Source organism: Lycorma delicatula, chromosome 12 (assembly GCF_047948215.1).
Source record: "Lycorma delicatula isolate Av1 chromosome 12, ASM4794821v1, whole genome shotgun sequence".
Taxonomy (NCBI): domain Eukaryota; kingdom Metazoa; phylum Arthropoda; class Insecta; order Hemiptera; family Fulgoridae; genus Lycorma; species Lycorma delicatula.
Window position 1 is genome coordinate 55,535,714 of NC_134466.1, and position 25,421 is coordinate 55,561,134.

The following is a 25,421-nucleotide window of genomic DNA, read 5'->3' on the forward strand; positions in this document are numbered from 1 at the left end:
AATTTAAAGATTATCTATTATGAAATATTATAAATTATATTTTAATCTATTATTATTATATTATTAAAATATTTAATATAAATATAATTATTATTATTGTATTAAAATTATATAAAAATAGTGTTAACCTAACCTATTATATAAAACATATAATAGATTAGGTCAATAAACCTTACCTATTATTAAAATAGGTTCTTATATTTATTGTTATTAATATAAAATTAATTTAATTCTAGATTTTTAATATTATATTTATTAAATGAATATTAATTATTACATTTTATTAATGTTGTAATAAAATTTAAAATAATTTTTATCATATTTTTTCTTAAATTACAGTTATAATTATGTATTTACAAAACATCACTAATTTGAAAATTAAAAAATTATGAGCTTTTGTAAAAAAAAATAATAAAGTTCATAACTTTATAACTTATATCTGTATTAAGTAACTGTAACAATAGGTAGTCATGAATTTAAATCTCCATACTACTAACTTACTTTTACTATTTGAGAGCAATAACTGTAAACAAGATAGTGATATTGAAATGTAGCAGATTAATGTTCAGTTGAACTGGAAAAAGAATCAAGAAGATAAATACAAGATCAAATAATTAAATATTTTATTATTATCTTTTTAATAATTACTTAATTATATATTATACAAATCATGTCCATAACAGTAGATGAACTTTTCTTTCTTTTTCCTGTTTAGCCTCTGGTACCTTTCAGATAATACTTCAGAGAATGATAGACCATTCCTGAGATGTGTTGTTAATTGAAACCCAGCCACCAAAGAATACCGGTATCCACGATCTAGTATTCAAATTTGTGTTAAAATAACTGACTTTACTAGGACTTGAACGCTGGAACTCTTGACTTCCAAATCAGCTGATTTAGGAAGACGCATTCACTACTAGACCAAGCCGGTATAACAGTAGCCGGTTAACAGTAGATGAACTACCACAAATAACATAAAGAATTTGTTCCATCATTCACCTGGAAGGATTAAGAAAAACCATAGTAAAACCTTATCAGAGCAGTATAACAAAATATAAATCTAATGAGTAAAAAAAGAAATTACTAATGTAATTAGTAATTACATTACTAATAAATAATAACAATTAAAAGTCATGTGTAAATAATAAGCAAATGAAATCAGTTCTAAAAGAGAATAGAATAAAAATTTTGAAGGAATTGGTAGATTAGAACTATGGAATTCTAAACTAAAATTGAAATTGTTATTGAAAATACAGAAAATTTAATTAAAAACTTATTTTTACATCATCAAAATTTTCTAATAATATTACAAATTGGAGGAAATATATTGTCTTTAAGATGCTAAGACTGCTAAACTGTTTTTGTAATTTTATTTACTTTCCAAATCTAAAGATGTTTTTTTATTATTTTTTTTATATGGTTACATGAAAGGTATATTTATTTGATTTATTATTACCTAAAAAAAATCCAGAAAATTAACTAGTTTCAAAATTCTAAATCAATATTTATTTTACCATACTAACTTGAATTAACCAAAATATCTCATGAGTTAATTCTAAAATGATTGGTAATCATATGTTACATGTAAAAACAAACCAGTTCTACAATAATTACTTTTTTCCTTGTGTTGTCAAACAAATGGAATCTACAGCAAATATTGCATAACTTCAATGATTTTGAATACTAGATTTATTAAACAACCCTTTTTACCACAGACATTTTTGTATTTTCACAAAAGTTTTTCTACTTTCTGTAAAGGGTCCTTCCTAAGATATTCCAAATATTGCAGAGCCATCAAACTTTTAAGAAAGGAATTAAGTTTAAGAGAGTAAAGAAAAACTATAAAATATTGAAACAAAAACTCAATAAATCAAAAACGTTTACAGACTTAATTATTTGCTCATTCATTTCATTAATATGCGTATTTCTAATTAAAAAATCCATTATTTTTTTAGTATATCAAAAAATACAATACACTTTTCGGGAATTAAACTTTATTTATCTGTATGTAAATAAAAAAATAAAATAAAATGTTTTATTTCCAAAAAGAATTGTAATTAGAAATCAGATTTGAAACATTAAACATTTGATTATTTCACTCTGACAACTAGAGGCTTTTGCTTGGTTACAGCTACCTAACTCCTAACTGCTTTTTTTTATGATGAGAAATAAATTTTGTAGCACGTGAAAATACCAAGCCTTATTTGGAATCCAAACCCGTAACCTTTTGAATGAAACTCAGAGATTTTACAACTTTGCCAGAGAATTTTTGTAAATAATTAATGATATAATAATGGAACTATTTTAAATTTGTTAAAGTAAAATTTGTAATCTGTTTCCAGTAACAATAATACCATGTGGTCAATTCTGTGTAAAACAGCTAAAAGCTTCATTGCTTACACCTAATGATTCCACAACACCTAGAGAATCTTGAAAAAATATCTGAGAAACTGAAGGCATAAAATAAGAATAAAATTCTAGTGACAAAAGCTACCAGTTCCAACATTGATATATAAACATAAATTGATATCACTTAAAATTTTATAAAGTAGTAAATAAGTATAGCATTTATATTAAAAAATGTTATCAATGTATTATTACATTGTTTATACAATGTGAATTTTTTGTTTATACAAAAAATTCACTTACCTCTTGTGTTTTCAAATATAAAAAATTATGTAAAAGGTTTAATTATCACAAAATATTATCGAATTAAACAGATTTAAAATATATTATCTAATTAACTGTTCTTAATGAGTTAATGGGTAAAAATATACTAAATAATTAAAATAAAAAACTTTTTTTAACAACCTGTGAGATCTAGGAAAAATAGTGAAATTGTATTCTCTTACATCATAACTGAAATATCTTTGAAAGTAACACCTTGAAAAATTTAATAATATTAAATAAGAATAAAATGGACAAGAGCTTAAGTCCAATTAAACTAACCTTTTTCTGTAGATCACTGAAATGATGTTGGATGCATTCATTTTTGATCTTAGCATTTATTCACGTATCTATAACTGTTCATGCTGCTTTCTGATTGACTTGAAAAAAGTTTCAGTGCCATATTTTAAACATACATGTAAAACATACATAAAACTAAAAAATAACCTTCCTTTTTTTGTGAAGACCAAATTGCAGACTTCACTGATAGTTCAAAATATATTACTTGGATTAAAATTAAAATTAAAAATTTTCTCTTTAAAAAAAATTAAACAAAGTTAATGTTATTGATTTTTTTTTCAAATTAGTGATGCCATTTCATATAGAATTTAACTAATTTTAGTTACATTTTTCTTAAATACATGATTAGAATTTCATTCAATATAAACATTTTTACATTTTTAAATATTACAATACACGAGTAATAATTATAAAAGTTTAGAAATTTAGCTTCAGCTAATATATTTATATGTATAAATATTTAATTTTACTTTATATTTTAAAGTTTTTTTTTTTTTTTGTTCATATTACTCAACTATAATATGAACTTAACCTAATACATATACATTTATTTTTTTAATTAATATTATGATTATTAAATATTATATTGTTACATTATTCATTAATCATCAAAAGCTGTAATTGGACAGATAGGGTGTAGTTGCTTGAAAAAAGGAATACGTAAATAATTTGTGTATTTTACAGTATAACATAACTTGAAAAATTACATTAATATTTAATTTTAACAGACATTTTATATATTTGTGATTTCATAATACTGTATATGAAAATAGAATGTTTATTATATAAATTTAGTAAATGAACTATTAATTTTGTAAGAAATAAATGAAAGAGCTTAGCTTAGATTAAATTATTACTGAATAATAATTTTAGAAAAAAAGTAATAATTTAAATTTTTAAAAAGATGACAATACTTTACAGTAGAATCTCATTTTCTAGAATGGAGATTGAGTCCTTTTAGAATAAGATGGAATTTATTTTTTGGAGATGATTAATTAACCACATAAGCTGAATGGATTTTGGGTAGGGATATGAAATGGAAATTTTACAGGATATGCAAACTTCATCACAGAGGTTGGGAATAGAGTTTTAGATTATGTGAGAATTTCAGGAAAAGGATTTAATATATTTTAATTAAATTATTAAATTTAACTATATACTTTTGCAAATTAATAAATTAAATCTTAATTTTTTAAATTATAAAGAAATGATTCCAGTTTTCAGGACAATTAGATTAAGTTAGACTTTATAAAGCATAGGAGGCCTGGCTTTACCCAGTATATACTTCACTCACAGTTGGGCTTGTAGAGTAACTCCCAAATAAAAGACAAGAGGCCTTGAATAAATCAGCAGCCACTCTTTTATTGGGGCTCAATGGGGGTGCCAAACCCCATTGATACCCCACAAAAAAAGCAGCAGCAAGAAGCTGCAAGAAGATTACTAGCTACAAGAAGATTCCAGTATGACAACATGGTTTGACTCAAATATCAAAGTGCACTCATCTAAGGAACATGGAATAAAAAATGAGTGGAGGAGAAAAATGAACCCGTTGAAGGATTGCCTCTGATGTGGAATAGTTTACTATCTTGCTTAGGATCTTTTTAAGACTATAAGTCAGTCCTTTTCTCAGTGCTTTTTCTGATTGTATTGTTTTTATTGGTTCTTATCTTAAAGTTATCAGAGATCTGTTTAATACAATGTTTTTAAGAAGTGTATTTGATCCTGCTCAGTATGTTATTTTTGACAAATGAAATGTAATATTTAATTTCTGTATTTTTCAAATATTGAGTTAAAATCTTTATGTTAATTACAATTCTTTGTGTGAGTGTTTTGTTACAAATAGATCATTTTCAACGATTAATTCTGACATGTATAGTGTTTGTTGAGTAACCAAAAAATTTACTTTGATCAAACTGGATGTATATTTACCTCCAGTTACTATGAATTTATACATCAAAATCAATTTTTACTAATTAGATTATGAAAATATGAGGCACATAAAAAAAGATATTAACTTCGACATGCAAGTTTTACAGAAGTATATTAAAACCATAAACTCAATACACCTTGAACAATACAAAATAAAAATGTAAATTTAACAAAATTAACAATTCAAATCAACAATCACAACACAAATACCAACTGTATTTTCTAATAATTCTTAAGACAAATACCAACTATACAGTCCCTAGCCTACTGAGGAAATGACTGTCATGAAAAAATCTTCCAGAATCATTTTTCCTGCAATTTCAAGTCTTGAAATAACAGGAAAATCTTGATTAAATTATTTGATTTTATTATGTTAAAGAATAAATTAAATTTAACTTAATTCACAATCACATAAATCATAAAATAATAATAATCGATTAGGGTTTCTAGCGTTTCAAAAATTGTATGAAATCATGGTGAGACATTTTAACCTCTTCTAACAGTTAAATTCATTATTTCCATAATACTAAAAGAAAATTATAAAAATTTGATTAATAGTATAATTAAATTAAGCTAGTGCCTCTTATCTGGTTTTCACTCAAATATATATATTTTTTTTAATTTATCACATCTATAAAGATTTGATAATGATATATGAATAAACCAGAATGATTAATTAATAGTTTGCTTCACCCTGCCCCCAAAAAGAAATCGATAAATCAATTTTGAAAAAAAAAATTTAACAAGAGATCATTTACACAAAATTTTTATCGTTATGAAGGGATACAATTAAATGTATCTGAAGTAGTTAACAGTTTTATTGTACACACCACCATAAAACACAAAAAGAAATTTCTTATACAATTGTCTGTAATAAAATTAAAAGAAAACGTACATTAAAAAAATTTCCTGATTATGTTGGTCAAGTTATGATGTGGTTTATTTTTTTTCAGTTCAGTCATTTTAAGTTATTTGGGGGCTTAAAATAAGAGAGCTTTTTTAGTGATTAAAATATTCACTAAAATTGATTTTAAATAAATTAAATCAAGATTTTTAATATTTTTCAATTTTTTTTTTAATTAGGGATATCCTTCATCAGTGGAGGGACATACGTTATTTTAGTAAAATTATTGTTTTAAAATATTATTTTGTGCATTAAAATTTTGAAATTACAAAAAAAAAATTTTTTTTCATTTTGGGGGTTCCCATACTGAAGGCGAAACATTTGGATAAAATTAATTTTACAAAAAATAATCTCTAAGTGGTAATAAATTAAAAACATAACTTCTTAAATTTGTTTAAAAAATACAAAGATACAGCAATAAGTCTAAATAAACAAAGTTGTAATTTTCTGGGAAGGAGGTAAAAATTTTTGGCTAATTTTTTTTTTCAAGAATTACTAAAGAGGCTATCAAAAAATAAAAATTTTTACATTTTAAATCCAGTGAAACTTGCAAGATGGATTTAAATTTAAAATATTTTTTTCAAAATAAAAAAAAATATCTTTGTAACCTCAAAGCACTGGAATGGGATGGGTATTTTAGTAGTGGTTTGAAGACCTACTGATATAGAAAATATAGAGGAAAGAATTTACATTAACTCCTTTTCTGATGCAAGATATAACTAAAACAAAGGGAAATATATACTCATTTGTTTGGGACGGGGGTGAATATTAAATAAAAATTTTTGGTAATTTGTGATCTTGATAAAAACAGCTTTTAACATTTTTAAGAAACATATTTTGCCTAAGTGCCCCATTAAAAATTTGAAATTTTTTTCAGCTAAAACACTCCTACCCCTTTTTGCAAGTTTTGCAAAAATTTAATACATTACTTCCTCTGAAGTTAGTACCTGTCTATCAGGTTAAAGAAAACTGGTTAAAGGGATTCACAGTTATTTACTTTTTATTTTTTTAAATAATTTTTTGTGTACTAAGTGAAATAAACTTACTTTACTTTTTGATTTTAATGAATCAACAGTTTTTTTCATTTTACTAGTTTTAATTTTCATTCAGACCAAATACAGGCCAACATAGGTACATATACATAAATGTCAGTCTGATAAAAATAGATTTTAGACTTGGGAGCATTGGATTAAACTAATTTTGTGCAGATTATTTACAATTTATTTAAATTTACTTTTTTTTTCTTCTTAAGGCATAAAACTTAAAAAAAACCAATTGTGTTAAATTTTTTTTATCGATCTATGTACTTTCCCATTATTATTATAGCAGCATATATCACTATAACCAGAAAAGTAAAATTCTATACTAATCCAAATTCTGATCTGTTTAGAAAAAAAGTTTTTTTTCTTAAATAGTAATAAAAAAAAAAAAAAAAACAGTAAACAAGGTACCCTTTTTATAAACAACATCATTATTTGGTATGCTGATAACCCAAATATATGTAAACATAGGCTTTAAGTGGTACTTTACATCTCCAGTTGGTATGTATTGTGTTAAATTATTATTATGCTTATTGATTAATTTATTAATGTCTCTCATACTTAACATTAATATAACACCCTAGTACTAGACATGAATCAATTTTAAAATTCGTACAAAAATACAACTCTTGTTAAGTTTCATATGAATCTATGGCATATATATACCTCAAGTCAAGCCTAGTTAAATCGAAATTCAATGGTATTGTACTTTAATCCAGCATTTGCAGTAATATCATTAGTTGTTTACTTTTTATTTTTTTAAATAATTTTTTGTGTACTAAGTGAAATAACTTACTTTACTTTTTGATTTTAATGAATCAACAGTTTTTTTCATTTTACTAGTTTTAATTTTCATTATTGAATTTTTCCTCGAATCCCAGATTTTTCTCAAGATATTTGGGTTTAGATAAAAGGGACTTTACAGAAATTTTTTACATTTTAATGATATTTTATTTAAAACCAACTCTGCTGTTTTTGAAACTAAAAAAAATTATAATAAAAAATAAATATTTGGAGTATTATATAGAATGAATGAAAACAGGTTAACAAAATAGATTTTCAAATACATTTGGGAAAAATAGTTATCAACAAGCAGAATCCAAGAAATCGAGAAAAATTAAAAAAAAAATAACATAAAAGGAGATGAAATAACAGAAAAAGATGTGTTTTGTAGGAAAGTGTGAAAAATAGAAGGATTTCAAGATAGGAAAGATAAGAGAACTGGAACAAAGTGGTCCAAGGAAAGGAGAAAACTCAGCATAAAGATGAAAGAGTACTAAAAGATAAGAAAACAAAGGAGAAGAAATGAAATTGTTATATGGTCCTTAGGTAGCCGTAATGTAAGCCAAAAAATATATATATTTTTTATCTTCAGTATTCCAAATGTCATATTATTATTTAAAATAATAAACAATTTTTTATATAAAATGTTAAAATATTTCAGTTTAGCAAAATCTAAGAAATGGGTTTCTACTGTACCATATAATAATTAAATTATTGTAAATCATTTTTTCTTCTTTTAGTGGATTATATTGTTAAAAATCAGTGTTTATTTCCTGGTATTCTTATTTGGAAGGTAATATAAGTTTTTAGCAGAAATCAGAATACCTTTGAATATTACATGAAACAGTTTGCTTGGAATTTCAGCTTACATGTTATCCTAAACGTACATTAGTTCCTTACTCAAATAAATAGATCAAAATGCAAACAGTATTATAACTTCAACTGAAATTAGAAAACAAAACAGCTTGTTTGAATGTCCCCAAGGAAGATTGTAAGGATAAGTTAAAAATTATTAATTAAATAAAAATTCTGTTTTCATGAAAAAAATTAATAATTTGATATCAAATTTGAATGTTTAAAAATAGTATATTTAAAGTGGCCTCTTTTTCATCTCTGAATAAACGTGGACATTTAAAATAGGTAAAATATGACATCACTCATACTATGAAATTAGTTAACCTAACACATGGGTATCAGTATTCCTGACAAAAAATTTATTAAACTAAACTCTTGCCCTTAGTTAAAGTTTAAAATGGAAAAAATTTGCAAATTATTATTTTTTTTCAATTAATTGTTGTGGCTAAGTTCCCTCAGGTTTTGAGTTTCATAGCATAAAAATAGAGTTGGTGGTTTGATGTGCTTCTACATTCTTTTTATTCAATCTTAGCTTCAATATACTTTTTGATCCAGCATCCTCATTTACTTTTTTATGTATTACAGTTTTTTCTCGTGTGATATTTTTACATTTTACACTTCCTTATGAAATCAAACTTGCTATACTAAATATTTTAATGTATAAACAACCAGCATTGTCCTTCTTTTTCCAAGATTTTAGCATAAATTTTCTCTTTTCTTTAATTCACCTTAAAACCCCTCCATTTCATATACTGTAAAACCTAATTTTTAACTTTCTCCAATATCACATTTTAAATACAAAAATAGAGATTCTTATTACTTTCCCGACTAGATAGCGCTATAGCAGAGTATAGTTCTAAAAGGCAAAGTATTGTAGTTGGTCCAATTTGGGCATGTATGGTTTTCACCAATCTTGATGTTTTGACACCTAAGGAATCCTAAAAACTGAATGGAAATTTTCTGAATGTAAATGTTAATTAATGTTGTTCAATTTTGGCTTCTACATCACCTTATTTTGACCAAACTAGATTTCTTCATATATGGGGAATTGATGCCATTAAATTTTCAACTTCAATGGTCCAAGGAGGTGAGGCTGAAGAGCAAGGTCACCTTCAGTATCTCAAGGTTTCATCTAATTAAGATCATATTTTTCTTAAAACACATTTGTTAACTATTAAAAAAATAACAGTATTTGCAAAAATGTCTTTCAAAATCACACCCCCATCCCAAAAAAATGCTCTTGTAGTCATCTGTTATGTTGTGATGTCACAGGTGAGCGGTAGAGTAAGGTAAATGAGCAATATTTAAAATGTAAAAAATATCTTGGTCTGGCTGGGTGTTGAACTCAATCGCCCAGTTGAATCAGTTCCTGATGCGTTAAGACTCGCGGCTATACCAGTCTGTAAACCATACCAAGTAAAATTTATTCTATGTAAGTTATGAAATTACATAAGTTTAGTTAGTGCCAACCATCACTGCTAGTACTGCCCACCCGTGCAAATTAAATATGGCTAGCATCATTGGGTTAAAAAACAAAAAAAATATTATATTTAAGTAAAATTATAAACATTTTAAATTAAGTTGTGAGTGTAAGCCCTGTATCAGAAACAACCCACAGTTGTCATCTTTTCTGTAGTCCTTATTCCATTGTCATATAGCAATAGACTATAAAAATATTCTAGTCCTAAATCAATGTTTTGTACTAACAGAGCTTTTCTGTTCTAAAGCTTTCCTGGCTTGTGTGTCAATATATTTTTGAAATCTTTTTACTTTGTTCATCCTTTGTAATGTCACTGCCTAAAACACAATTCCAAATTCTATCATAATATGTTTTCATACTTTAATTTTTAATTCCTCATTGTCCTTTTTGTTGTATTTTTTCTTTAATTTTATTTTTGTTTAGTGTTAAATTGAATTTCTCCATCGGTGATGAATACATACCATCCATTACTTCTTACTCATTTCTAGTTTCAGCCAAAACAATCTTTACATTTATATATTTTTTAACTGTACACTTTAATTCATTTCCAAATTGTTTACCCATAAAAATTAAAAGTAAATGGAATAGGTTAAATCCTTGTCTCTTTTTTTTGTACTGCACCTTGCTTTCCTTGAATTTATTTTTTTATCAAAGCTCCTTGAATTCTTATACAATCTATAAGTAATACTTATATCTCATTCCTAATTTTTTTATAATTTAAATTTTTTTCTAAATCACATTTACAAAAATTTAAGTTAGTTACTGCAATGATAGTAATATCTGTTTTATTTATAAGAAATTTAGATTGTTGTTAACATAAATAAAAATTTGCTTTATATTAAAGTAACCATTTAGACAAGTAACCACAAATAAAGGTGTTGATTAACATCAGGTTTTACTGTATTTCATTCATGGTTAAAAAATTTCCTTTTCAGTAAAAGTCAGTGTGTATTATGTATTTCATAACAGAAAGGAGTACTTTAATCTGTTAGGTTACATAATATACCCTGGTTGTGATGCATATAAAACAATTGAGGAATATGAGCTACAGAAGTTACTTTCTGATAGATTAATAAAGATATACATTGAGTTCCTGAATTGAACTGAACAATTTACTAAATACTTCACTTGACATCCAGCTTATTTTCTCTTCTTATATCAACAAATTAATATATGCCAATTTATTTTCTTTCTATATAGATTTTACAGTAAACTGGAGTTGGTTGAAATTTAGAAACACTTTTTAACAGTTTGTTGTTGAAATAAGCATTCTTGTAACAACAATGATGAAAACTGTATTTACTTTCAAAAAAAAAAAAAAAGTATGGCTTTCTAACTTCTAAATAAGAACCTTCCGTATTAATAAAAATAGATACATTTTAGAAGTAAATGTTATAAAACTAGCTATGAAAAAATGTTTCTTTAGAAAAACTGTAAACATTTACATTTAAAATTTTAAAAGTAATTAATTAAGTTGCTTCTATCTCATTCATACTGTTAATGTGTTTTTTTTCTTTTAAAGAAAATTTATTAATTTTTCCAATATCTAATTACAATTTATAAATGAATAATTTACTAAAAATTAATAAATATAACATTTATATTAATAAAAATTTTTTTAAATATGTATATATGTATAATGTATTTGTACATTATGAATTATATAAAGTATTAATACATTTATATATATATATATATATATATATATATATATATATATATATATATATATATATATATATATATACCATAAATAAAAAATGTAAATTCAACATAAGTTCCAGTATCCAACATTTCCAGAATTACTGTTTGTATCAGTATGTGATATATGAAAACATAAATTTAAATTTAAAAAAAGTTTATGTTAATTGCAAATAAGGTTTACAAGTATTCATTTTGCATTCACAAATTGATGTACATCAAAATGATGTACATTATGAATTATATAAAGTATTAATACATTTTATATATATATATATATATATACCATAAATAAAAAATGTAAATTCAACATAAGTTCCAGTATCCAACATTTCCAGAATTACTGTTTGTATCAGTATGTGATATATGAAAACATAAATTTAAATTTAAAAAAAGTTTATGTTAATTGCAAATAAGGTTTACAAGTATTCATTTTGTATACATTACTAGTATTTGGCTTTACCTAATCTGTTGAAAAATACATTGGTAATAAAAATAAATACGTAAAATGTAAATAAGGATCATAGTTCAGACATTGCAACTGAAAAATAAAAATGCAAATAAAAAATTATGCCAAATTACAAAAATTTTAAACAGACGTTTTTTAGGTCTAATGTTGTTTGGACGACACTGGTACAGTAGTAGTAGTACCAAAGTTTTTTTTTAATTCAAGAAAAATAATCACTTACTGAAAACAAAAGGATTTCGTATTTGCTTAAAAACAACTCCATTAACATAGGGTATAATAGTTATGATGTGTGGAAGATACTTTGAAAATATTTTCCATATAACTATTTTTGAATACCTGTGTTAATTAATTTTATTTTTAAAAAATAAGATTTATTTTGATATAATTTTTACTGTGATCTAGGAAAGATTTTAAGAATTCTTTTTAGTGTCAATTAGTAGAAATATTCTGTATTGATCACAGCTGGAAAAAGATAATCACTTCAGATAATTGGTTAAAATGTAGAAAATGTAGATTGTAATCCCTATGCAAAGTTTTTTCTAAAAAAAAAATAAAAAAATAATTTAAAAAATGTTATTTCCATAAAAATTATTACCATTTAAAAATTTATTTACCGTTAGTTATTTAACTCCAATGCCTTTTTTAACTACTGTTTATGCTGTTTTAATTCTTTCATGACTATACTTTAAATTATATATCATTAACAGAGTAGATACCAGTTGTTAAAATTGTTAAAATAAAACTTTGCTTGCTGAATATATTGAGCTGAAATTCTTTATATTTTTTCATAATAAAAAAGCTAGGTTAGGTTATGCAGATGGTCTGATTAAACAGTTCATGATCATGCTTTATAAACCCTACTATACTTTTAAAATTCCCCTTAGCTAAAATAGTAGTACATTTAAAATCTTCTAAAATAGTAGTGCTATGCACTAATAAGCAAAACTTTGCTTATTAATGTTTTGCTTTTTTTCTTTTAATGTTAAGTTTTCCAAGTTTTCTCTGCTTAAGCAAAAGATTTTTAGCAATATTTTTACAGCAAGATGTACTTCACGATGCCAACCCACAAGAGGGAATTAACATGGGTATTTTTAGTATGTGAAATATGCCATCTCTGACTGGGATTTGTACCCAAAACCTCCAGATAAAAAATGAAGACATTACCATTCTACTACAGTGGTAGATAATTTACAATTATGCTACTGTAAAAGAATATATATATTATATATATATATATATATACACACACACACACACACACATAAATGTTTCTGCTTATTTCTGGATAATGTAACAGTAGATATTGGAACTTATATTTTCTTCTGTATGAGAAGTACTAAAAACTTTTCATTACTTTAATGGAAAATACAACTGAAGATTGTAATTACTGCCAAAATAAAATAATTATAAAATGGTCCATTGTTATATAATAATTAAGCTATTCTCTGGTTTCTGTTACTTGTGCTGTCACCTAAATTATTATTTAAGTTTGTAATTGTTATTTAAAATTAAGTAGCATTTACTTTTATGATTATTAGTCATTAAAAGAGCTTTTAATTACAATATATATATATTATTAATAACTGTACAAATATCATTTAAATTTTGGTGATTGTAAAGTCAATCAGATTTTAAATAAACAATGTATCAAAGATTTCAACTTAAACTTGAGCTTTTCTTTATGGAGTTTCTTTGTGGATATAGACTAAAAATTACTTTTAAAATCACATAAAAAATTGTACTTAAATTACTGTGTAAAAATTTGAATTAAATTTTCCTCTTATAATGTATGTAGTAGACTAAATTATTAAATATACACATAATTGTCAAAAAGTTTTGTAGTAATTGTATTTTTTAATGGTTAAAATTTTCTCTATGTGGAAAAAAATGGTGTTACTATAATGTTTATGGTATATAATAATAATAATAACAATAATAATAATAATAAGAATATGTAGTTTTAGGTTACTGGTTTAATTCTTTATCTAACACTTAAAAGAAAAAAATTGAATGAAAATTTTTAAATAATGATGAAAAATACTTTGATTTAAACAATACTTTTGATGAAACAATTTGATTTAGTTTTTTAAATATCATCAATTACAATGATCACTGACCATTAATTACTAATCTAATATTACCTGTATAAAAGAAAACTTCACACAATTTTCTGACTTAGGTATTTGTAAATCCAATTTATTAAATGCAGCTTTAACTACTAGCATCCTTATCATTATTATAAATCTCTTTTTTATTTTCAATAATGCTATTCCCTTTATATATTTTAAGTGTTGGACTGTTATGGAAGATAGGTACAACAAACTGTTTTCATCGTATCTTAAATGCAAGCTTTAATATGAGTTTAGATTTAGTTCAATCTACTCTTGTAGAATAGTCGGGCACAGAACATATCTTAGCCAAAATCACTCACAGACAACCAAAAAGAAGGGCCCTTGATTCAATTGTTTGTGACTTCTTGAAAACTACGAATATATCATTTTTATTAACTTCCATAACTGATGTTTAATCATAAATTTACAGTTGTGATCCTGATATATGTCTAAAGGCTTCATACTGGAGGAAGATACTACTAACACAAAACTAGAATAAAGCTTAACAAAGTTGCAGCAATATCAAAGTGATATTGATCTTTTTCTTCATTCATAAATTATTAAAATGGTTCTTTAATAGATTATATCAGAATACATAATCAACAAAGGCATATCATTGGGAAGTTCTGTAACATCTGATATATACTTACATTTGGTAATAGTTACGCATAACTTATATTACAATATTTTTTTTTTTTTAATAGATGATGGATCCATGAGATTTGATTTTATTATATTAATTTTTAGTTCATTTAACTTATATTTTTATTTCATAACTGATGTTTTACATAAATAATTCTGATAAGTGTCAGAAGTGGATCAGACCAGTAGAAGATTAGGTCAATTAAGAGTATTATACTCTCTAATTAATAAAAAAAATTTAAAAAAATACTCAATCATTTGTACATTACGGTGTCTAAAATTATTTTTTCATTTTGAACTTCGGTCCAAACTTGGATATTTATGTTTTATTGTAATTTTTTTTATGATTAGCATGGCTGAAATATAAATATTTATTAATATAATACATGCAGTGGTTCATGTAATACATGCATGTTTCATTCTTTAAATTTATTAGTGAATATAAAATCAGGTTTATTGGGTGCAGAAGTCCTATTGTTATATCTTACATTCTAATCCTGTCTAATCACTTAGACATACCCAAATACCTAAAGAGAGAAATCAAAAACTTTTGTGTACCTACCAATTAAAATAATTGTTGAAAATAACCTCCATTAATACGTATTAATGATTATATATATTTACATATTAATTTATCTATAAAAGTATCACACAACAGCATCAGGCAGGTACAAGCACAATGTACATTCTGTGGTCCTATTTTATTGAAAATAGTTAAAAGTATTTTTATAGAAATTAGTTAATAATATTGAAAATAGTAAATTTCTTTACAGCTAATTATATAATGAAAAAATTTACCAAATTAAGTGTATAACTTTCCCAAATATGCCAATCACCAGTTATGCAATTCATTTTTGAAAAAAACTTTCTGAGAATCAAATTTTTTCTATTATTTTATTTTTTTTATTATTATTTGGGAGCTTCCCCATCAGGGTAGGGGTATTAAGTTACTTTAATGCCTTTATTGCTTAACAAAATACTTTTGAGCATTACATATATATATATATATATATATATATATATATATATATATATATATATATATATATATGTATTTTATGAAATCATTTTTTAAGGAGGGAGTGAATATTAAATAAAAGGTTTTGGTAATCTGTTGATCTTGATAGAAAGAACTTCAACTTTTGTAAGTAGATTTTTTTGCTAAAGTGCTCCAGTAAAGATTTTAAATTTTCTTTCAACCAAAATACCCCCACCCTTTTTTCAATTTTTGCAAAACTTGAATTCTTTCCTTGTGAAGCTAGTACCTGTCTACCTAGTTTGAAGAAAATCATTTAACATGTGCACAAACATCCCATTTGATAATAATAGATTTTATGAACTTGGGAGCATTGGAATAAAAAAACTAATTAACAAATTAAATATAATCTGAGAAAAGGTTTTTTTAACTTTTTTCAATAATTAAATGTTTCAATAAATTTTTCAATAATAATAATAAACTTTTTTTAATCAATTTTTAATGTCTCCTTGAGGCACAAAACTTAAAAGAAGTCCAATTTTTTTATATTTTTACATATTTGCTTTCCTATAATTTCTTACATTAATTATTTTTATCTAATGATATGGATATCAGCCACTTTTTTATTACAATTAATTCTAAATTTGATACTACTCTGATCAAGGTTTTCTCATAGTTTCTCAACGCAGTTCCTTTTTTATTCATGAAGTAGCAGTTCTTCCATTTGCGTCATGAATTTTAATTATACATTATTGCATGATTATGTATTGATCTGATTAGAATATCTATTATTTATTACTTCACCACAGAGGTTGATGGGAGAAGTGTTTAACCACTTCTTGCAAGCTGGTGTTTCACTATCTACCGCAGGATGAGTGTATAGTGATTTTTTAATTCTCTATGTAATGAAGCTGCATTTATAAGATATTATGTATCCTCTCATAAAAATTTTATTTTTCTTCTTATAGTAGTTGAACGATGTACACAGTGTACACATTAGGAAGATAATAAATCACTTTTCTGTATATTTGCACAAAACAAAATTAAAGGAATTATGATTTACCAAAATTAGATTTGGTTCTTAACTGTCTTAAATAATTCTCTTGAAATAGACTGAACTCCATTAATGTATGAAAATTAAATATAAGAGGTATAATAATAATAAATAATGGCCGTAACAGTAAAATAATTATTTTACTTTTTTTAATTAAAAAAATAAACTGGTTGTAATTATATGTTAATTGTTAATTTATGTCATAAATGTAATTTGTCAATGCATGTTATTTGTTATTTTATGTAAGAATGTGTTATAAAAATTGTTATAAAAAAATCTATAAAATTAAAATCAATAAAATGATTTTATTAATCTATAAAATCCTTCTCACTGAAATTAAGTGTTAAGAGTTAAGTGTTAAGAGAAATTAAGTAATTTCTCTTTTTAAATATATTTAATATGCAATCAGTTTTTTATTTTATTTTGATATTAGTATGCAAATTAAGAATTAAAATGAAAAAGAATATCTTTTTACATGTTAATAACAGGAGAGTTGTAACTCTTTTGTAATTTATTCTCATGTAAGTGATATAACTTTCACGTTTAGAAACTATATTTATTTGTCTCCTGATTCCTCTTGAATGGAAATACCAATTTTCATTGAGTATTTATTAAATAATTCTTTTGAATAATATGATTGACAATGAATGGAGTAACAAATAGAAATGTCTAAAAATCCAATTTCAGAAACATATATTGTACAGTTCTTCTGCTGGTTAAAGCAGTATATATAAGATACTTTTTCACAGCAGAAAAGGGAACATTAATTTATTATTTCACACTATTTCTCTCAGAATTTATCATGGTTGTGATGCACATGAGGCACTAATCAGAGATGCTTTCTGTAAGAGTGATGATCATCACTTTTCAGCCACTCCTGAGACTTTTCAGCCTGCACTGAGAGATTAGGCATGTGTAATGCTGATCACTTGCATTTTAGTAAGCTTAGCATGCTGATATGCAACTACACATTTGGCCTGATGAAGAAAGCAACAGAAAACCACCCCACTCCTCACTTTCCCGAGTAAGTCATAATGGATGCTTGTTGTTATTGAAAATTACTCTCAATTTTGCAAGTGACTTGTGACTCATGTTAGCTTGCCTGTAATTATTACAGTTAGTGTACTTAATATAAACAAACAGTTTTCATAAAAATTATCAATTTTTCGATGTCCTGTGAGCAACATTGCATGTATGCCTTGAAAAATGCAGAAAAACAGTTTAAAAGAACTTAAAAGAATATTCTGTATTTTTAAGCGTCTGTAGCCATTTCTAGGCCAGAAAACTCTTGCAGTTGAAAATCATGATTATGGTTCTTTTTTCTTTTCTTTTATAATAAAATGTTACTTACTTTTTTGGTAGAACTGCTGAGAAAATTTAATGAGAAGTGACTATTTGTGGTGTTTTTTAAATCCTACTTGATATTAATATATTTTCTACGTACAGCCTAGATTCTTCTTTTTTAAATGTATTTTTTTTTTTTTTTAAATACTGATTTAGTTAATTATTGCTAAAAATTAATAACATTCACATCTATTACCAAACTATTTTTGTATAACAAAGTTCAGTATTAAATTACAAGCTCAGTTATTATGTCTCCATTACCATTTTTAATCAAATTACTTAACCATTTTCATTCCACAAATTCATTTAAAATAAAATTAAATAATTTTCTATTACAAAATCAATATTCAATTTTTTTATTTCCACTAAAATTCACATGTACAATTATTACACATTATTGTATAACAACTAGTATTTATAAATGAAAATATACAATATAATGCTAAAAATTTACAATTTAAATACAAAACAAAACTTTTAGTCATACATATCAGTGAAAAAAAATGGCTAGGTACTTTATGAATTAAGAAAATTGTGTCGAAGCATACCTTCAAAATAATTCAAAGAGCAGGTAGATGGCAGGTGAAAAAAATACAAAAATAAATCAATAATAAAGTAAGTATTACTCCATAATTTATTGCAAAATTCACTTCCTAACCACCACATAATATACTTCCCGCATTCCTAAATTCAATTAGAGCCTGCCCTAAGAAATCTTCATTATCAAATAGAAAATGCCAAACTTTAAGCTCCTTCAAGAATTCCTTCAAATTAGTTAAGCTTGCAATGTACAGGGGCTGTTTACTGAAAATGCTTGATGTGGCATATGTAAAAATGTTTTATGCCTCAAAATTTGCTTGTGACACAACAGTCATATTCCTTGATTGCAACCTGGCTGAATAAACAAAGAAATTTGCAATTGTCTACCCTTCCCTAAAGAAGAAAATACGCATAACATGGAAAATGAAAAGATGCTTAAGTGGAAGTACACCCAGGTCTTTAAACAGGGGAAATGTATGTTCAGATCTCCTCGCTCTACAGATCTGCCTAATTATTTTTTTTTTTTGAGCTACAATTGGTTTTATTGTTGAACAACAGGTACCATCCCATACACTTACTCCATATTGCAATTTACTACTTATAGCATAATATACTAGTTTCACAACAGAAACTGGGCAAATAAACTTTAAAAAATACATTTTATGCAAAACCTTGTACACATGCAACCTAATAAAATTTATATGCTCTTTCCAAGTACAATCCTCATCAACGTAAACACCTAGATATTTAATAATAGAAACCTTTTCTATACTTACACATTAAATAAAAATTTCATCAATTCTTCTCTGAAGACAATTTTTACACTTAAATATTGCAAGAAGGTTCCTGTTTATTTCTAAAATTAAAATGAATAAATTTACTTTTTGTACTCAGTGCCATCCTGTTATCCACAAACCACAGGGTTAGATGATTTAAATCACTCTGCATTCTAAATCTAAGTTCATCAATATTTCTAGCTGAATAACAAAATGTTATATCATCAGCAAAGCATGACAAAAGTCCAAATAGATTTCCTGGACAAAGATCATTTATATATTATAAACGTAATTGAACTGAGCACTGAACCCTGTGGCACACCACATAAAGTAGCTGAACATGAACTTAAATCATTTTTTATACCGAATTATAGCTTCTAAACCAGTCCAGTGCTAGACTCCTATCAGTGATATTACTCTATCAGTAAGTTTTAAATATTACTAATTAAAAAATAAAACTTAAAATTGAATTTTCTGCATCTTTATTTTAACAAGTTCAGTAATATTTACTGAAATAATTTTTATTAACATCTTCTAAATTTACATACTTATTCTATTTATTTAACATTTTTTGGATATTTATTATTTTCATTTTTACTTTGACACTGCTTTGATCAAGGTATACCTTAGTTTCTTGATCCAACTAGGTAAATCCTAGAACAGGGCACTTCCTTTTTTAATTTATGAAGCAACCACATCCAGCCATTCCTGATAGTAATAATCTATATAACGTATTATTGTGAACCAACCACAATAAAACATTTTTTTATTTATTCAGTATTATATTTCTTATGAATTTGCATGCTAATTTTTTATTATTGTTGCAGGTTGTTGTTTTAAACATTGTCTTTGTAAGATAAACCTAACTGTAATTTTGTGATTTGTAAATAGATACTGTAATTGATAAGTAAACTATGTTTACAAATCAAGGTATGAACTTAAATAAATAAATCTAACTTTTAATGATGTGGTATTTGAATTCTAAACAATTTGTAGTGTATAAATTTTGTAGCTAATGATAGTTATTGAAATGAGAAAAATTTGTTATATGAAAAAGTCACTTATCAGTATTAACAATAAAAAAAAGTTATAAAGTATAATTTGACTTAAAATTTGATCATAGTTTTTATGTCGAACAGACAAATTGATTTTTTGGCAAGTGTTTGTTGTTTAGTATATCAATTAATGATGATATTAAATTGATATAATTTTTGCTTTGCCAAAATGAACCAAATTTTCAATGTAATCCATTGATGTGGTAGTAAAGATTACTGGAAACATTTTGATCAAAGTTATAAAAAATATTTATAAAATGTTTTGTTGACCTCCATAACGATGCAGTAACATCTGTCTTTCAACCAGAAGGTTCTAAGTTCAAATACTGGTCAGACTTAGCATTTTTCATATGCTAAAAATTAATTTCTATAAAAAAATTGCTGGAAGGTTGCTGTAATTGGGTTTATATCTGTGCGTCTAAAGTTACTGAAATGAGAAATAAACTTTTTTTTGTCTATAAAGTTATTTTTAATTACAATCAATTCCAGTTAACTGTAACCATAAAAAATAAATGATATGCAAAGAGAGTACATTGAAATCTTTCAAAAAATCATATATGCATTTTTTAAACTTTTTAATTAATGGATTCATAGGATCAAACACTGGACTCCTTATATAGAATCCTTGCAGAAAAATTATTCAACTGTTAAAATGCAGAAATCCAAAAATGGTAAGACAAAAATTATTGAAATTATATGAACAAAAATTAATATGATATTGTAGTACAAACAAATTTTTCTTTTCATTGTTTTGACACCAATGTTTCTAACTTTCATAACAGATTTATGTCATATCCATTGATTATCTAGAGGTTCTAGGTTTGAATACTGATTACGAATTATATATTTCAAATGTAATTCGTAGGCTAAAAATTTATACCATAAATTCTAGCTTGACTGACACCAAAAAGAGAATCTGATTGCAAAAATCTGCCAAATCTCATCTGTTTAACTTAAAAAAAAAAGAATAAAAGACAAAATAAAAAAATATATGTTTTGTTTTAGTTGGATTTGAATGTCCGTTTTTTTTTGTTTGAGGATTTGGAGGTCATGGTGGGCCACTTTAGTCAACTCTGGTTCGTCTTTTCATTTTTTTTCTTGATTGCTTCCCAATACTTCTTCATTCTGTCAGATCTTGCTTTTTTGAATTCTGAACAAATCCTTGTTGTTGTTTTCTTTTCTTTAATTTTAAATCTGGAGTTTGCTTCTTTTACTATTTTTATACTGTCAGTTTTTTCGTAAATCCTCTATTGTGATTTCTAGTTCTTGCACATCTTGTTTAATTTTGGTTATCCAGGATATTTTCCAGTATTTCTTGTCTTGGATTTCAGTTCTTGTATTTATTATTTTATTTGTCTTGGATATTTTCCAGTATTTCTCGACCAGTATTTCTGAATGTCTCTTTTATTAGTTGGGCTTAATTCGTAGAATTATCACTGAAAATGGTTTACTTGATATTAATCAACTGCAAAACTTTGATTAAGCTTATTATTTCAAAATAAAATGAGCAATTTGTATAACAGATAAAGTAATTTTTTATCACCAAACAACAAAATGATGTATGGTTTTCTGAGAATTAAGGAATAATTCAGTTATTCCTTACTTTATTTCACCAAAAAATACTTTCAGTGAAGTTTAGCAATAAATATTTGTACTATTACATTATTAACAAATAAACATTGTTTTAATTATGTTACTTTATTAAATTTCAAACAACTGTCATTATCTACAAAATTTATTTCATAATATTAATGTAAATTTAATCGTTTAATTTTTCATTAACCAGGAAAGAATTAATGTGACTAATTATTATATTTTTAGTGTAAATTATTGATCTCTGTTAATTAATTAAAAATAATGTTATTTGTATTAATAAATTTTAACTTGCTTGTTTAATTATTACAAATACTCTATTATAAATATACATGTAAAGGTATATGTTTCTTTGTTACCTAAAAAACAAAACTAAAAAATATTTAAAATAAACATTTATACTAAATAAATGAACTATTATTAATATTATATAAATTCTATTATAATAAATTGTGAGAAATCAATTATTTAATAAAATCATTAAAAAATTAGTTATTAAAACTGGATTTAAAAATCAGTGATGTGTGGTATTTTAAATTGTTGAAAAAGTCTTTTGTTTACTGACTAGGGTCAGTTAGTAAGCCTGATTATTAATACGATCAACCAGTATAATTATAATATTAGGCTTATCATATTGTAATTCAGATAATCTTAGAAAGAAAAAGAAATATGTAAAGTGCTACGATCTACACACATTATGATTACTTTTTTTGATAAACCTGAATATTTAGAGATCATATTTCGTTACATTATTTAAATTTGTACTATGTTATTGATATAATTATTTCTATGTTAAAAGATATTTTATTAATTTATTTAAAACTTTTAATCATAATCCTGTATTACATTGTAATAGAAAATGGACAGTAACAGAAGTTGTTATTTAGTGAAAGGAAAGTAGGAGGGGCACTTTTATTGTTATATTTTAGGATGGATTAAAGAGAAAGTTGTTTCTATTACGGAATTCAGGCATAAAGCTAACAGTATAGTTAACAGACAGAAAAAATGTTCTTGACAGGTTTATAGGCGAGACACCCACACCACTTTACATCATTAGTTTCACACATTCCAGGCATGGGGCCTATTGGGATTATAATCATCCATGTAGAACTTAATAGGAAAGAAGAGTCAAGGATACAGAAAGGGACCACTATATCATGATGGAACTACAAATGATAAAAAAACCCTTATTCATACAACTCCCACGACCCCTTTAGATACACCACCTTCCCTATAACCTTTTAGAAAGTCAGAAATTTGTTATTCCTGACAAGAAAGGAGTATATCCTTCTACAGAAATTTATTTTATGTAAATAGAAATCCTATTATTATATCTTATTTTATGCTTGATTATAGTTATTATGATAAAATTAACTATTATTAATTTTAATTAGATCTGTAACAACTTTTTGTATCAACATAATAATAATAAAATATGAATAACAAGATTAACAGTAGTAACTTTACATTTAGTGTTCATTCGACTGATGAATTATTTTAATTCACACATATATACCATGGTCCATTTAAATTGAGATCTATCTATATCTCAAAAACTACACATTTTAGGAAAAAATGTTTTGTATTAACTTTTTCCATTTCAAGTGGTAAATACATTCACAACCTATGTTGACCTTGATAGGTCAAATAATGTCATTCAATTTCAAGGTCAAATTATTATTAATTTTTTTTTAAAGTTAGAACCTATATTTTTTATTGCAGAATCGAATTCTTTGAAAAAAGATAAAAAATTCATTTCAGACTTTTTTCTAAAACTGATTGTTTTTTAGTTATTCATCTTCAAAATTGCTGTAGGCCTATAAATTTGTATTTGTTCATAAGGGCTGGCCCATTTTAAATAAAAGAAAACTAAATTTTAAATAAAAAACAAACTATCAATGCTATCAATAATAAAGAAGAAGAAAAAGAAGTTGAGCATGTAAACACTAGCGAACGTTTTGAAATAGCCTAAAAATGAAGTTCAAGTTGCAACTGACATTTGTCTAAGTGAACGTTTATCAATGTCCCCAATTAATTTTTTTATTACTTTGTTACTTGCCAACTATTAAATTAATTAGTTTTTATTTATTGGACGTTATCGAATTACAATTAGAGAAAAAACTGAGGTAATTTTGCTTTACGGAAAACTCTACTGAAATGTTGATCAGACAATAGCTTTGTATGTTCTACGATTCCCTGGTAGAAATACTCCAAGTCATGCTTGTGTGTACAGAATTTTAAAACAGTTTAATGATGCTGGAAATGTGAGGGTCAAAAATAGGAAACGTCAAAATACAGAAAAACAATGAAATAGCGGTGGCTGTGGCGGTGATTGTAGATTCTCACGTTAGTTCAAGAAGAATTTAGCATGACTCCGTGATGTCAAAAACCAGTGTTCTAAGAATATTAAGACGCCTGAAATTCCATCCGTACATTGAATTACAATTCCATCCGTACATTTCACTGCATGGCAACGACTTTGAATTATGAGTAGGAATTTGGCGATGGGTGCTGGAAAAAGTACAGGTAGATCAAAATTTTTTTCTTAATGTTCTATTTTCGGAGTGTCTGACTTGACGTCAGAGTGATTGGTTGTTCCGTAATGGGCTCCGTATTTTGGTGTTGAAACTCGCTAAAGTTTCATGAAATCAGGGAAAATTTTCGATCCAGCGGTTTCCTGGTACTATTAATACTATTTTGGTGTTTTTTGTGAGTGTGTGAGGTGGATTGAGTGACTTTTTATGTGTTTTGCATTTTTAATAATGTATAAAACTCTATGTTAAATTTCATAAGGTTCAAACTCGCTTGATTTATATTATTATGGACGCAGATGTTCAGTATAAATTGTAATCTGATAAGATTACTTTATTTTAGTAAATAGCAATAGCTTAAAGTGATAAGCTACTGTTGCTTGAACAGAGTTAAATTTATTTATTTTGTTTGCGTTATCTTTTGATAAGAGACCTATAAAATATAATATTAAACTATTTCATATTATATTTAATACTGTGTGCGTTAAATACTTTATGTGTAGTAGTGAATGTATTATTTCATTTATTTACATTTGTGTATGTTATTAACATGCAGTGTGTTAGTATATAAATATTTTAATTTATAAGTTATTAGAATAGACTAATCTTGTCATATACAGACGTAGTTTTATTAGTCTTGTGGCTAGTAAGTGACCCCCCTGACCCCCGTT

At 25.3% G+C, this 25,421-nt stretch overlaps 1 protein-coding gene across 2 annotated transcripts in view; it reads left to right on the forward strand.

Moving 5' to 3' along the window:
- Positions 1 to 24,561: 24,561 nt before the first annotated feature.
- The window catches only part of LOC142333082 (very long chain fatty acid elongase 7-like), a 128,074-nt gene continuing 127,214 nt past the window's right edge, over positions 24,562 to 25,421 (forward strand). Inside the window, exon 1 of one of the 2 annotated variants that reach the window (XM_075379918.1) lies at positions 24,562 to 24,745. The gene's annotated coding sequence lies outside the window, so the exon portion shown is untranslated. The remainder of the gene's footprint in view (positions 24,746 to 25,421) is intronic. The other variant, XM_075379910.1, reaches the window with a different exon arrangement.